At 46.7% G+C, this 13,430-nt stretch overlaps 1 protein-coding gene across 5 annotated transcripts in view; it reads right to left on the bottom strand.

The window, feature by feature from the left end:
* The window catches only part of AP1B1 (adaptor related protein complex 1 subunit beta 1), a 39,007-nt gene extending 28,681 nt beyond the window's left edge, over window positions 1-10,326 (bottom strand). For 2 of the 5 annotated variants that reach the window (XM_007490510.2, XM_001364673.4), the window contains exon 1: window positions 9,949-10,107. The gene's annotated coding sequence lies outside the window, so the exon portion shown is untranslated. Of the gene's footprint in view, window positions 1-9,948 lie in introns of all 5 variants that reach the window. The other 3 variants (XM_007490509.2, XM_056821536.1, XM_001364603.4) reach the window with 3 other exon arrangements.
* Window positions 10,327-13,430: the final 3,104 nt, after the last annotated feature.

Raw genomic sequence — 13,430 nt, 5'->3', positions numbered from 1 at the left:
TGGGTGCTGCCAGCTGGTTACTTCTTTCCCTAAACCCTGCCCTGGGGTTGGTATAGGGACACAAAATCTACAGTCACTATGACCTGGAAGACGAGATCACAGAGAATGGAATCCAAAGGCCTGGATTGTGTGTAATTCTTGGGCAAGTTATAACCTGAGCCTCAATTTTCTCATCTGCAAAATGGGGGAGGGAGGAGAATCATTCTTGCTCTATATCCTGGCCAATCAGATAACGAAATCGAATGCTTTGGAACCCTAAAGGTGTTAACTTAAAATTTTAATTTGGGGGAACTGGTGCTGAGGCTTGCTCTTAAAAAAAAAAAAGGCTAGGCCTCATCTGGGGACAAGGCTAAAGTATTCCCTGGAATGGGAACCCTGAATCTTTGTCCCAGACTTTTGGTCCTGCTTCTGTGGGATCTGAGGCGGGCATACTGCCCTTCCCCTCATGCCAGCGATGCTCAGCAGCTGGCCTGGCCTGTGTGGAACCTTGGACATGACCATATAGATCCCCCCCCCCCTCAAAGTGGGAGGGACGATGCACTTGGCTGGCAAAAGCCCATTCTCTGGCCAAGATGTGGTCTCCACTTCTCTGGCCTTTAAACAAGGATCTTTTTTTTTTAATCTTCTTGTTACTGATGTTTTACTTCTAGCAGTCTCCTTCCCTCTCCTGAGCTCCAGGGAGCCATCCCTTGTAACAACAACAACAAAAAGTGGGAGAAAGGCAAAAGAAAAATGGTGACTCTTTCAAGGAAACTCAGTAGAAACTAGTGGCCTTGGACTGGGCTGTGAACTTTCTCCAGCACCCCCTGGGTAAGAAGGCAGTCAGTCAGGTGATGAGGCTGCTGAGGCCGCAAATATGCCTCTTTATCAAACAAGGAACTCCCCAAGCAGAGAATGCCGTTCGGAAATGAGGACTCCGATCTCCTCTCTTCCTTGTTACAAGGCATTGCTATCAAGGCTTGCAAGAAACCCCTCAAGAAGCCTCATTTTGGTGGCGGACCATCTAGTCTGAACGAAGGAAAATCCAAATTTAGTAACACCTGGTAAGTGCTAGATCTGTGCCAGTTTATCAAGTTATTGGTCCCTCCTGGGAGCGGATGAAAACTGATTACTCCTAAAATCGATCTCTTGAGGCACAGGAGCAGCTAAAGGCTTCAAAATGACAAGTCAAAAGTCAAAGGCAAGAGGACGGAGACGCTCTCTGGACTTGTTTTTGTTTCTGACAAAACCCCGAGGTTCTAGGGTTGAATCCAGGATTGGGGAGTAGCCAGTCTGCAGGCAAGAGAGGAGGTTGCTTATCCTGTGGGGCAGAGGTTGGGTTACATTACCCACAAGGTTCCTTTGATTCTAAAATTCTAGTCTATACATGAACTCTCACATACTTATAAGTAAAAAGATAAGGAGAAACTGTTTATGAGAACAGCAACTATTTCCATTTCTGGAGTACACTGTAGCTCCTAACTGCTCTTTGAATGAGAAATGTCTAAAAAATCAGAGCAAAGAGAAGGAAGGAGACCAATTTTGGGGAAAGGGCCACCAACACTGGGAACTAGGGCAGTTTACAGGTAGCACAGTGGATAGAGCACCAGGCCTGGAGTCTGGAAGACCTGGGTTCAAATGTGTCAAACAGATCTGGTTTTTTTTAAACCCTTACTTTCCGTCTTAGAATTAATACTGCATATTGGTTCCAAGGCAGAAGGGTAGTAAGAGCTAGCACACACATAGGTGATACAGCTAACCCCCCCACAGGGCTGTTGGGTATAAGCGCCTCAGTGAACAAGCAAAGTTAAAAAATGGTGATGATCACCATGCAGCCAACTGAACGGCCACTTCCCAGCTGAGTGACTTGGGGAAAGTCACTTACCCCTGACGGCCTAGCCCTTGCTGCTCTTCTGGCTTAGAACTGATACTAAGACAGAAAGTAAGGGTTAAAAAAATGCTGGGAACTGAAGCATCCCTTATGGTCTAATCAGTGAGCAACATCTCAGCAGCCTAGAAATAGAACGAGCAGTCAATTGTACTTCCTACGGGGCCTCTGTGCCAACCACCTGGTCACTGCAATGGAAAGGGGCACAACAGCAGAACCAGGTTCAAATGGCGCTTCTGAAATGATCTCTGCAACTTGGAGTAAATCACCGAACCACTCTAAGCCTCAGTTTTTTCATCTGGAAAATGTGCAGGTTGGACTATGATCCTATGACTCCATGTCCTAGTTCCCATTTCCTTTGCCCTTTCTCAGGACATAACAGAAGGCACCAACAAATACTGACATCCCAGTTAGCTTCCAGACTTCTCAACCCGAAGTTGGGGGTATTTCTGTCAGATTCTTGTAAAGTTTTGTGAACCACAAGTATGGAGCGTCCACTCTGTGTGCTGCTACCTGCCAGGCACTGAGGGGGACACAAAAGAGATGGAAGACAGCCCTTGCCCTCTAAGTTCTCACACCCTGCCTGGGATGACCAGGCACACACATAGGTGATACAGCTAACCCCACACACCGGGCTGTTGTGTATAAGCGCCTCAGTGAACAAGCAAAGTTAAAAATGGTGATGATCACCATGCAGCCAACTGAACGGACATTTCTTATGCCTGTGTGGCAGCCCTGTTTTGGGGCCACTGCTACACAGATGAAATAAGATCCAGCTGAGCTATCCACAGATAATTAGGACCCAAGGAAGGTCCAAGAAGGTGCCCAGAGTGCCAGGAGAAATTGGAGAAGGAAAGATCATGTTCTGTTCTAGGAGAGGCGGAGAAATTTCATGGAGGTTGCAGGATTTGAGTTATAACTTGAAGGAAAGGGACCTTTACTTTTTTCTTTTTAAACCCTTACTTTCTGTCCTAGAATTAATACTGTATATTGGTTCCAAGGCAGAAGGGTAGTAAGGGCTAGGCAATGGGGGTCAAGTGACTTGGCCAGGGTCACAGAGCTAGGCCAAATCTGAGCCTAGGACCTACCTCTCAATCACTGAATCACCTACCCGCTTCTAAAATTGGCATTTTCATAGGATGAGGCAGCAGTGAGGGGAGAGGGGAATTCACCATAGGTCCTGTGGAAGGTATGAGCAAGGGCCAGGAGACTGGACAGGGTAGAGCCAGATCAAAGGTTGATGAGTTGAGGCTCGAATGGGGAATAGAATTAGGCTGGAAGCAGGCTGGAGGGCCTTGGCTCCAGGTGGGCACTTGAGAGTGAGGGGTTTGAAACTGAAGAGTGAGGTGATCAGAGCCAGGCATTAAGGGTGCTGCTGAGGAGAATGGAAAGGAGGCACAAAGACCAATTAGGAGGCTATTAAGGCAAAGCAACCAAAAGTGTAAAGGGCTTGAGTCATTAAAGGTTAAGGAAGGTTGGCTGACTGCAATGATGCTGATGCTAGAAGCTGAGAAGTAATTTGGTTGGCCCTTGAAGGATGAGTAGGATTTAGCTATATGGAGGGCACCCCAGCTGGAGTAAAACCATGGCATCAGGATGGAAACAAACAGCCAAAGCTAGGTAGCTCAGTGGATGGAGAGCCAGGCCTAGAGCCAAGGAGGTCCTGGGCTCAAATTTGGCCTCAGACATTTCCTAGTTGAGTGATCCTGGGCCAGTCATTTAACCCCCATTGCTTAGCCCTTACTGCTCTTCTGCCTTGGAACCAATCTAAGCCATTGATTCTAAGATGGAAGGTGAGGATTTAAGGGAAAAAAAAGAAAAAGGATGGAAGCAAGCATGCTTGTGTTCATGGAAAACTGAAACCTAACCCTGCTGGCATAAAGGATTCACAGTGGGAAGCAGTGGGAGATAAGAGCGTCATGGCAGGAGAGGCCTGCTCCAGGAGGGCCTGGAATGTGCAGTGGAGGGATCTGCATTTTCTCCTGTAGGCAGTTTTCTTAGGAAAGAGTGCTTCTACCAGATAGCTAGAGATAAAAATCATCTCTCAGGATTTTGTGAACTAACTTCGAGGGAGGGCAACTGTCCAGGCTTTCCACTCCCAGATTCACCAAAAGGAACAAAAGGGACTCAGGCAGGTCCAAAGACACCTTTGCTTTGGACTGCTGACTAGTTCTTAGGATACTAAAACTGAGTATATCAGTGCCCAAGCAAGTTTTTTGATCAATGACAGCAGCTAAGTAAATAAGTGATAAAAGGGACAAAAGAAGGAAGGACGAAAGGGTGGATGGGCCTGAAAGTCCAGCAGAGGCAGCTGCTCCGCCCTTTCTGCCTCAATAAAAGCTTCACAGAAGAGAGGAGCACAGGCCACCCTGGCCTTGATGCCTTCCTCTCTCTCAAGATTCCTGCCATTTCTCCTCTAAAGTGTCAGGCCACCCAGCTTAGCCAAGCCTAGGAGGTTAATGACCTGCTACAGCTAAAGCCTGCTTTGACCATCCTGACTACATTTAAATCTTTGAAGCCAAGGTATGTAAGATCCCTTCCCAAACCAATAGGGTCAACCTGCTGAAGAGGTTAGAAATTCACACGTGAGGCTTTTGAACAGGCTGAGATATGACATTCCATCTACCTCCCATCTCCCAGGTCTGGACTGAGCTCCCTCCTTCCTTCTGACTCCGAGTCCTTCCCTCTTTTAAGTTGGATGCACAGTGGATGGAGTGAATGACCTGTAGGCAGAAGAGTTGAGCTCAAATCCGTCTTAGCTGTCTGTCCCCTGGCAAGCCACTTCATCCCTATTTGCCTCAGTTTCCTCATCTGCAAAATGGGGATAATAATAGCATCTACTTCCCGTGATTGCTGAGAAGGTAAAATGATATTTCCAAACCTTAAAGTGCTATATAAATGCTATTATCTTGCAATGACACATTTCTGGATTTCCCCCAACTACTAGTGTTCTCCCCGAATAGTATTTTGTGTCTATTTATAGGTATTCCCTTCATATTGATGCTGGATTTCCTTGCCTGACTGCCTCATCAGAAGGTAAGCTCCCTGGGAGTAGGCCTTCTTCCAGTGCTTAACAGTGCACTGTAGGCGCTTAATAAATATACAGCATGAATGGTGCCAGCGTTTCCGTAGTACTTTCTATATGTTAACACATTCGATCTGGTGGTAGGTGCTATGGGGCAGCCAGGTGGCAGAGTGGATCGACCTCTGGGCCTGGAATCAGGCAGACTCATCACAAATTCAAATCTGGCCTCAGACACTGACAAGTTATGTGACTTGGTAAGTCACCCCCTACTTTCTTCATCTATAAAATGGAGCTAATATCAGCAGCTGCAGGCCCCCAGCATTGCTGTAAGGATCAAGTACTGAGCACACTGCCTGGCACACAGTAGGCGCTATAGAAATGTTAGCCAATATTCTTTTCATCACTATTCTTATCCCCATGAGGATCCGAGGTAGACAGGAGGCTACACAGTTATTAAGTTTCAGAGGCAGGATTTGACGCAGATCTTCATGCCTTCGGGCCTAGGGGTCTAGCTTGTACCTATCACCCATAGAGCTTATCTAGGCTAGTTGCCTCGTTTTGCAGAAGATACTGAAGCCTGCAAAGGGCCTACCCTAGTCCCAGACCAAATCACCATTACCCCCTGTAGAAGAGCCCAGAGGCCAAATGTGACTCCAGGCTCTGTGACTGCAAGGGCCTGCCCAGCAGTCGGCCAGCTGCAGTTTGGTAGAAGCTGAACGGACACTGTTCCCCCCAACCCCCCACTTCCTAATTTCAGGGAAAGTGCTGATGCAGAATGCCCAGAGCCCTAAAGGAATCCAGCGATGAGGAGAGGTGAAGAAAGCAAGTTGGGGGTCAGAAGACCAGCTGTTATGATGACTTGGGCCACTTCTCTGGCTCAGTAGGGAAGCCAAGTCCTGGACTTTGGAGAGGGGAGCCTGGCAAGTATATGCTAGTACCGCTTCCTGGGTATCCTGGTCTCTGTCACCCAGGCCACCCCTTGGCACAAAGAAGGCTGCATGTGCCACATCATGGCGCAGCCACGAATCTTCTCACCTCCTCCTTATCAGGAACCACAAGTGACAGTCCTTCTCTGCCCCTCTGGTGCTGGGGCATCAGCAGCACTGTGGCATGAGGGCCAAGGCACCAGATAGCTTTAAAGGCAGACTATCTACTTGTGCCAGGAATGGCACGAGGGTAGGTGATAGAACGTTTATTAACTGTTTTAAACTCCCCAAGAGACAGGCCCTATGTCAACTCAATCACTCAGCAAATATTTATGAGATGCCTATGTTTAGGCAACATTCCCTTATTTCCTTGCATGGCCAATTCTCGGAGGAAAATGTGCCCTTCTGTGAATAAAGGAGGTGACAGGAAGGAAGCTGGGAACTGATAATTAAAAAGACCATGTCAACATCCTCCCCTCCAAATGATCTCTCTGTGACACAAAGTATGATCTGGGCAATTAAACAGCCCATGGATGTTTGAGGAAATCAGATGCCCATTCAGCTTTAACAAGAACACTGAAGATCAAGACATGAATACGAATCAGATCTACTCCCTGGCTGCACCTCAAGCATTTCTGAATGAATTTGGTGTCTTCCTAAGAAGCCAAAAGGCCAAACCGCCCAACAGTTTTAGAAGTGAAGTGTCTGTCCTATGGAGAATGACAGCAGAAAACAAACCCTCTAAGCCGTAGGCCTGGGGAGTTAGCAAGAGTAGAAGTGTTGGCAGGGCTAACTGGGTGGTATATCTCTGGAAGACCCATAAGAAGGGAATTAAATAGTGACTGGAAAGCCCCAGGGAATCTCAGAAAACCCCCAAAACAAAGTTTTCTGAAGAAAGAAGGAAGAAGGCAAACAGCAATGCCTGAATGAACTTCCCTTAAATGCTAGGTATCGGCTGGGCCTAGGGGCAGAGCAGAAATAGACATTTCCCTCCACAGGAAGCTTCTATCAACAGATGTGTGCCCTCTGGAAGAAGCAACTCTGGGGCCACTGGTGAGATTAGTCCAAATGCCAAATAGAGGCCAGAGGGGTCTGGTGGATGCCCCACAGGCTTAAGAGGCAGAAGCTCTGAGTTTCACCTGGTTTCTGCCACCCATGGCCAAGCTGCCTCATCTTAAATGCTCCCTTGTCAAATGGGGATGCCTAATGATTAGCAAGTTTTTGTTAATTGGTTGTAACTTGGAATAAAGATCCCTAGGAAAAAAAGGCACTATGGTAATATTTATATCACAGCTTTCTTAACGAGCAGGTGGAAACACCCATACACTCATTAATGCTTACAACACCCAAAGGGGGAAGCTGGTGGCAGATATTCCCCATATCACCAAGTGAGAAACCGAGTCACGGTTGGAGAAAGTGAGAATATCAGCCATAGCATCAAGGCTCAAATGAAGGCCTTCTGACCTCCAAGGCAAACTGCACATTAACAGCATAGGGAGAAAAGGAGTGTGATTCCTCAGACAAACAAGACCCTCAGACATCTTATAGTAGGTCATGCTGACCCTCCTTTGTACAAGTGAGACATCAAAGGATGCAGCTGTGGAAGGCCTTGCGGAGGTCATCTAGTCCACTCCCTATGCACCTCAATCACCCCCAGACAGAAGAGTGTGAGCAAAACCCTGGCCTCTTCTAGAACTGAAATCGGCTTTGGAGGTGGGGCCTGATCTGTAAAATGAGCAGGTAGTCAGGCATAGAAGAAATGCTGAATTTGGAGGCACAAAGATTTAGGCTCGATGGTTACCTCTGACATTCACTAGTTGTATAACCATGGAGAGATAAATAACTTGTCTACGTCAGTGACTTCATCTGTAAATGGACATAGAATGGCTGGGTAGTACCATGGAGTCCTGTGACTCCTGACATAGCATGAAGGGCATTTTGCAAAGCCGTAGAATCAATGGCTCATCATTAAATTGGTGAATCTATGATTTCTTCTTTTTTATAGATGAGCAAACTGAAGCCAGAGAGTGAAATAACTGACCCAGGGTCACCTGGCAGAATCAGGCCAAGAACTCAGATCTCCTGCCTCCCCAATCAGCATCCCTTCTCACACTTACTCTCACACTTACTTTCTATTCTTAGAAATACCTTTGCTGACACCCTTTTCTACACCTTCCCAGCCCTCAGCAGACAAGACACATTTCCTATTTTCCCCTCTTGCCAAGGAAGTCAAAGAATTCATTCAGACAGAGTGGAATTGGGCGCTAGAGCCCAAGTCCTTTGGTTTATATTCATCTTGTCCAGGCAGATGACTGCAGACTCATGAGAGCTTCAAGGGAGTGGATTAAAGTAAGGCCCTTGGAACCAAGGGATGTACACTCAAGTCTCATCTCAGAACTTCCCAAGAGAAGTGAATATAAGCTAATCACTTAACCTTGCAAAGCCTCAATTTCAGAATCTGCAAGCTAGTCAGCTCAGTGGTGAGAGAGCTAGGAGTCAGGAAAACCTGAGTTCAAGTGCAGCTTTAGACACTTACTAGCTGTGTGATCCTGGGCAAGTCACTTCACCCTGTTAGCCTCATCTGTCAAATAAGCCAGAGAAGGAAATGGCAAATCACTCTGGTATCTTTGCCAAGAAAACTCCATGGCCAGTAAGGCCCACAGAGTCATTAAGAGTTGGACATGACTGAACAACAAATGAGAAACATTCTCTGCACGTGTTAAAGCATTATAAAAACCTGAGTTGATAGTGCTCAGATCCAGGGAGGTACAAGAACAGGGATTACTTAGTATCTTCCACCAAACTCCTAACCGCCACAACACCTAACCCAGTTACCTTAACAGGATGCTCTCCTCTGTTTTTACCTGTCTCTGCACTTTATGTAAGCCAGCATGTGGCATATGGCAATCTCTGAAGAGCAAACATCTACCTCTACAGAGAGTCAACGACAGGCCCAGAACATCCATAGAGAGCCACAGTCAGGAGCCGGGACATTTTAAAAAAGGGAAGCCAACCAACAAGCAGTGCTTGGCCTGGCCAGCCCCAAGTCCTCTCCTCATCTGCCAGGCTCTGAACCACAAAGGCCTATTTCTCCAGCGTTTTAAAGTTGACAAAGCACTTTCTGGTGTTTAATTATCCCCATTTTATAAATGAGGAAAGAGAGTCCCAGGGATGTGTGGCTACCTGTCCAAGGTCACAAAGACCACAAGGAGCCTCAGAGGAGAGGATGGAAACCCAGATCTCCTGACTCCAGGTTCAGTCCTTCATCCACTCCACGACAACAAAATCTGATAAACACTGATTAAGTGACTGTATGGGTCAGGCACTGAGCTAAGTCCTGGGGAAAGAAAGACCAGACTGGAGGGAGATCTTGCCTTCCAGGAGTTTCCTTCTTGGTTCTTTTCTGTTATGGGGGTGGGGGCTAAAGTTCATGTAAATCCCTAGACAGGGGGTGTTCTACCCCAGCGCCTCTGAACCAGGACAGTGCTGAAGGCCACTTCACCTGGGTCATACCCCAGTACCAGGATTACAACTGGAAGGGATAGTAGAGGTCATTCTGCAGACAAGCAGACTTTGGGGCTTGAGACTTGGCCAAGGTCACCCAAGGAGTAAGGGGTAGAGGCAGGGTCTGAGCCTGAGCATCCCCCAAATCCAGCTCTCCTTTGTGGGGGGAGGGAGGGAGGATGGCCCCTTAGCCTTAGGACCCGCCTGACTGGGGCATGCTCCTTCCTTCTATAGGCCTCAGTTTTACCATCTGTAAAATGGGGTTCTGCCGCCCGACCTGTCCCGTGTTATCGGGGTAACCCCGCTGGGCAGGCACTTCCTCTCCAGGGGGCTGGATGACCTTTGAGGGCCTACCCTTGTGCCCAAGCCAGAGAAGGAATGGAGGGGTGCAGGAGCCGCCCCCCTCGCATGGGGGGAAAGGGGAGAGAAAAGAAGGGAAGGAGGAGGGGGGCCGCACTCCGCTTCCCTCGCCTCTCACTGCCCGCCTCGCTCTCGCCGTGACCTGTGACCCTCGCTCCTCGGCTCCGCGGCTCCTCCCGGGCATAGACGGCCGTTGGTTCCCGCCCCCCCACCCCGGGATCCGGCTCCTGATCCGCGGGGCCCCGGGGGTTTCCCTCTCGGCTTGCCTCGGCTAGGCTGCACGACGTCCACGGTCTCGGCTCCGCGCCCGCTCAGCTGGCCGCTCGGTCCGTCAGTCCACCCGCTCCGACGCCGGCTGCTCTCAGGGAACCGTGGCTGTCACCTGCCGGGCGGAAGTGAGCCTGCGCCGTGGACACTTCCGGTGGACGCTGGACGCGGGGCGGGGCGGAGATAAGGGGGTGGAGTCAGAGAGGAGGCGAAAAAGAGGGAGGGAGGAACTGCAGAGGCGGAAGGGCGGAGCCAAAAGTGGAGGGGAGGAAAGGAGGGGAGGGGCAGGGCGTGCGTCTAGATGGTGCTGTCTTCCACCCCCAGCAAGGTGCCAAGCCACCCGGCTGGGTGAGGTGGGGCGCCGGAAGTCCTAGGACAAAAATCACAAGCCTTCTTGCCCTCCAGGAGCATGTACACCTTCAGATGACAGGTTCTCGGATCCAATCAACAAGCTCCTACTGTGTGTGCTAAGTGCTAGGGGTGGCAAAGAAAGGCAAGAGAAAGACCCGCCTTCAAGAGGCTTCCAGTTTAGAGGGAAACTACGAGCAAACGGCCATAAGCAAGCAAGACGCAGAATAAACTGGATACTTAGGGAAGGAAGGTGTCAAGAGTAAGGGCAGGGAAGGCTAGGGTCTGGGGACATAAAGACCAGAATTAAGTAGTCAGGGAACGTGGGCTAATGGGTGGGGCGCTGGATTCGGAGTGAGAAAGAACTGGATTTAAATCCTGCTTCCGATGCTGGCTATGTGGACCTGGATCTCTGAACCTTGGTTTCCTTATCTATAAAATGTGCTTGGTAGTACCTATAATACCTACCTAATGAGGGCAGTATGTCACAGCGAATTAGAGGGCTAGCTTTGGAGTCGAGGAGACCTGAGTTCAAGTTTGACTTCCGACTGACAATTGGCTTATAGTTACAGAAGTTTCTCTCCAGTTCCTTACTCCAACGATGTCTCATTGAATCTCCCCGTCCCCCGTCCCCATATCATACTTCCCTCTCTACATCACAGGGTTTTTGTGAAAATAAAATGAGCTCTTGCATGTATTTTTCCTGGACTGGATAGTTGCATTTTTTTTTCAGTTTTATTTTTATTTTCCATTCCAAAGTTTCTTCCCTTCTCTCTTCCTTTCTCGCTCATTGAGAAGGGAAGAAAAACAATATCTATTACAGATATATTTCTGTATGTCATTATACAAAACAAATTTCATCATTAGCCTGTCCAAAACAAAAATAAAATAAAACGGAAGGAAGGAAGAAAGGAAGGAAGGAAGAAAAGAAAGAAAGAAAGAAAGAAAGAAAGAAAGAAAGAAAGAAAGAAAGAAAGAAAGAAAGAAAGAAAGAAAGAAAGAAAGAAAGAAGAAAGGAAGAGAAAGAAAGGAAGAAAGAAAGAAGGAAGGAAGAGAAAGAAAGGAAGAAAGAAAGAAAGAAAGAAGGAAAGGAAGAAAGAAAGAAAGAAAGAAAGAAAGAAAGAAAGAAAGAAAGAAAGAAAGAAAGAAAGAAAGGAAGGAAGGAAGGAAGGAAGAAAGAAAGAAAAGATATCTTCAGTTTCCTCCTGAGTTCATTAGCTCCTTCTCTGGAAGTAAGTAGCATTTTTCATCATGAGTCCTTTGAAATTATCTTGGATCAGGGCAGTTAAGAGGCTCAGTGAATTGAGAGCCAGGCCTGGGTATGGGAAGTCTTGGGTTCATGACCCTACTGTCTTGGAACCAATATACAGTAGTGATTCTAAGATGGAAGGTAAAGGTTGTTATTTTTTTAAATAAATTATCTTGGTTCATTGGATTAATAGCTAATTCATGGTTGATCATAGTATGAGATGCCTGTTGCTGTGTACAGCATTCTCTGATTCTGCCCTAACATTCCTGACACTTTGCATCAGTTTATATAAGTCTTCCCAGGTTTTTCTGAAACCATCCTCCTACACAATAGTATTCCATCAACAATCATGTATCACAACTTGTTCAGTCATTCCCCAACTGATTGACATCTAATTTCCAATTCTTTGTTACCACAAAAAGAGCTGCTATAAATATTTTTGTATACATTTGTATACAATTTTTTGAAATTTTTTTTGAAATTCAAATTTTGAAATTCAAAGAAAGTTTTGATCTCTTTGGGGTCTAGATGTAGTAGCCATATTGCTGTATTCAAGTATATGCAAAATTTAATAGCTTTGGGGGTATGTTTCCAAAATGCTTTCCAGAATGGTTGGACCAGTTCATAGGCTTGACCTGTTTTTCTACAGCCCCTCCAGCATCTTTCATTTTCCATTATTGTCATCTCAGCTAATCAGATGGGTTTGAGGCAGAAACTCAACGTTGTTTATTTTTTATTTCTCTAATTATTAGTGACTTAGAAGCTGGTGTATGGAAAGCACTTTTAACAGGTAAACTTTATTATACTATGTCCATGTTAGCAGTGCTCCTGATGAGCTCAATAACCCTGTGATGGATGGAAAGCTGCTTTTAGGTTCTTGTTTTATAGATGAGGAAATAAAAATCCAAAGATAAATAATTTGCCCAAGGACAAAGAACAGGCCAACGCCAAACGTGAGCACTGCCCTGGCAGCACCTCCTTCTCAATGCTTTCAGACCCCTTCTAGGACTGAGCCTCCTTTTCTCCTTGTAAGCTCAGCAGAGCAGGAAATCTAAAAATAAGGGGATAATAAGAGGGAGCTGATACTAATCCCATCAGCTGGTAATTATAGCTTGCAAAGGCGAGAGGAGGAAGCAGAGGGGCTTCAGTCTCTTTTCTCCCTAAATTGTATCCTCCCCCCACCCAGATGCCCTGGAAGTCAGCCTGCAATAACAGCCCCCAACATCTCCCTACCTTAAATGTACGTTCCTCAAACTCTTGACAACACTGGGCAGGGATGATCATGAACTTGACCTAACCTTGTCTTCCAGGCAACATACATATGATGACAGGGATAAGCCCTTGCTTAAGAGATAAATCCAACTGTTGGGGGTCAGAAAAATAATTGTAATAATAATAGCTAGCATTTATATAGTGCTTTAAGGGCTGCAAAACTCTTTATAAATGTTAGTTTTATTATTTTGACAACGGGACTAAATATGGGTGCATTCATTCAATCATCTAATAGCCACTCATTACAGAAAAAACTAACAGATAATACTAATTCTCTCTGTCCTGAGCCCTCTGCTCTTTTCTTTCCATACATACACATTCTCTCTGTGTCTGCCTGTTTGTCTCTCAGAGGACTCATCAACTGAGTCAATGAATATTTTAAAAAATTTTGTTAAAAACCCTACCCTTCTGTCTTAAACTCAATACTGTGTATTGGTTCCAAGGCAGAAGAGTGATAAGGGCTAGGCAGTGGGGGTTCAGTGACTTGCCCAGGGTCACACAGCTAGGAAGTATCGGAGTTCAGATTTGAACCCAGAACCGTCTATCTCCAAGTTTGACTCTCAATCTACTGAACCACCTAGCTGATCCCCTAGTAACAACTCTTAAGACATA

Source organism: Monodelphis domestica, chromosome 3 (assembly GCF_027887165.1).
Source record: "Monodelphis domestica isolate mMonDom1 chromosome 3, mMonDom1.pri, whole genome shotgun sequence".
Lineage (NCBI taxonomy): Eukaryota > Metazoa > Chordata > Mammalia > Didelphimorphia > Didelphidae > Monodelphis > Monodelphis domestica.
The sequence above is the reverse complement of the archived record's forward strand: the minus strand, read 5'-3'. Positions and strand labels throughout refer to the sequence as shown.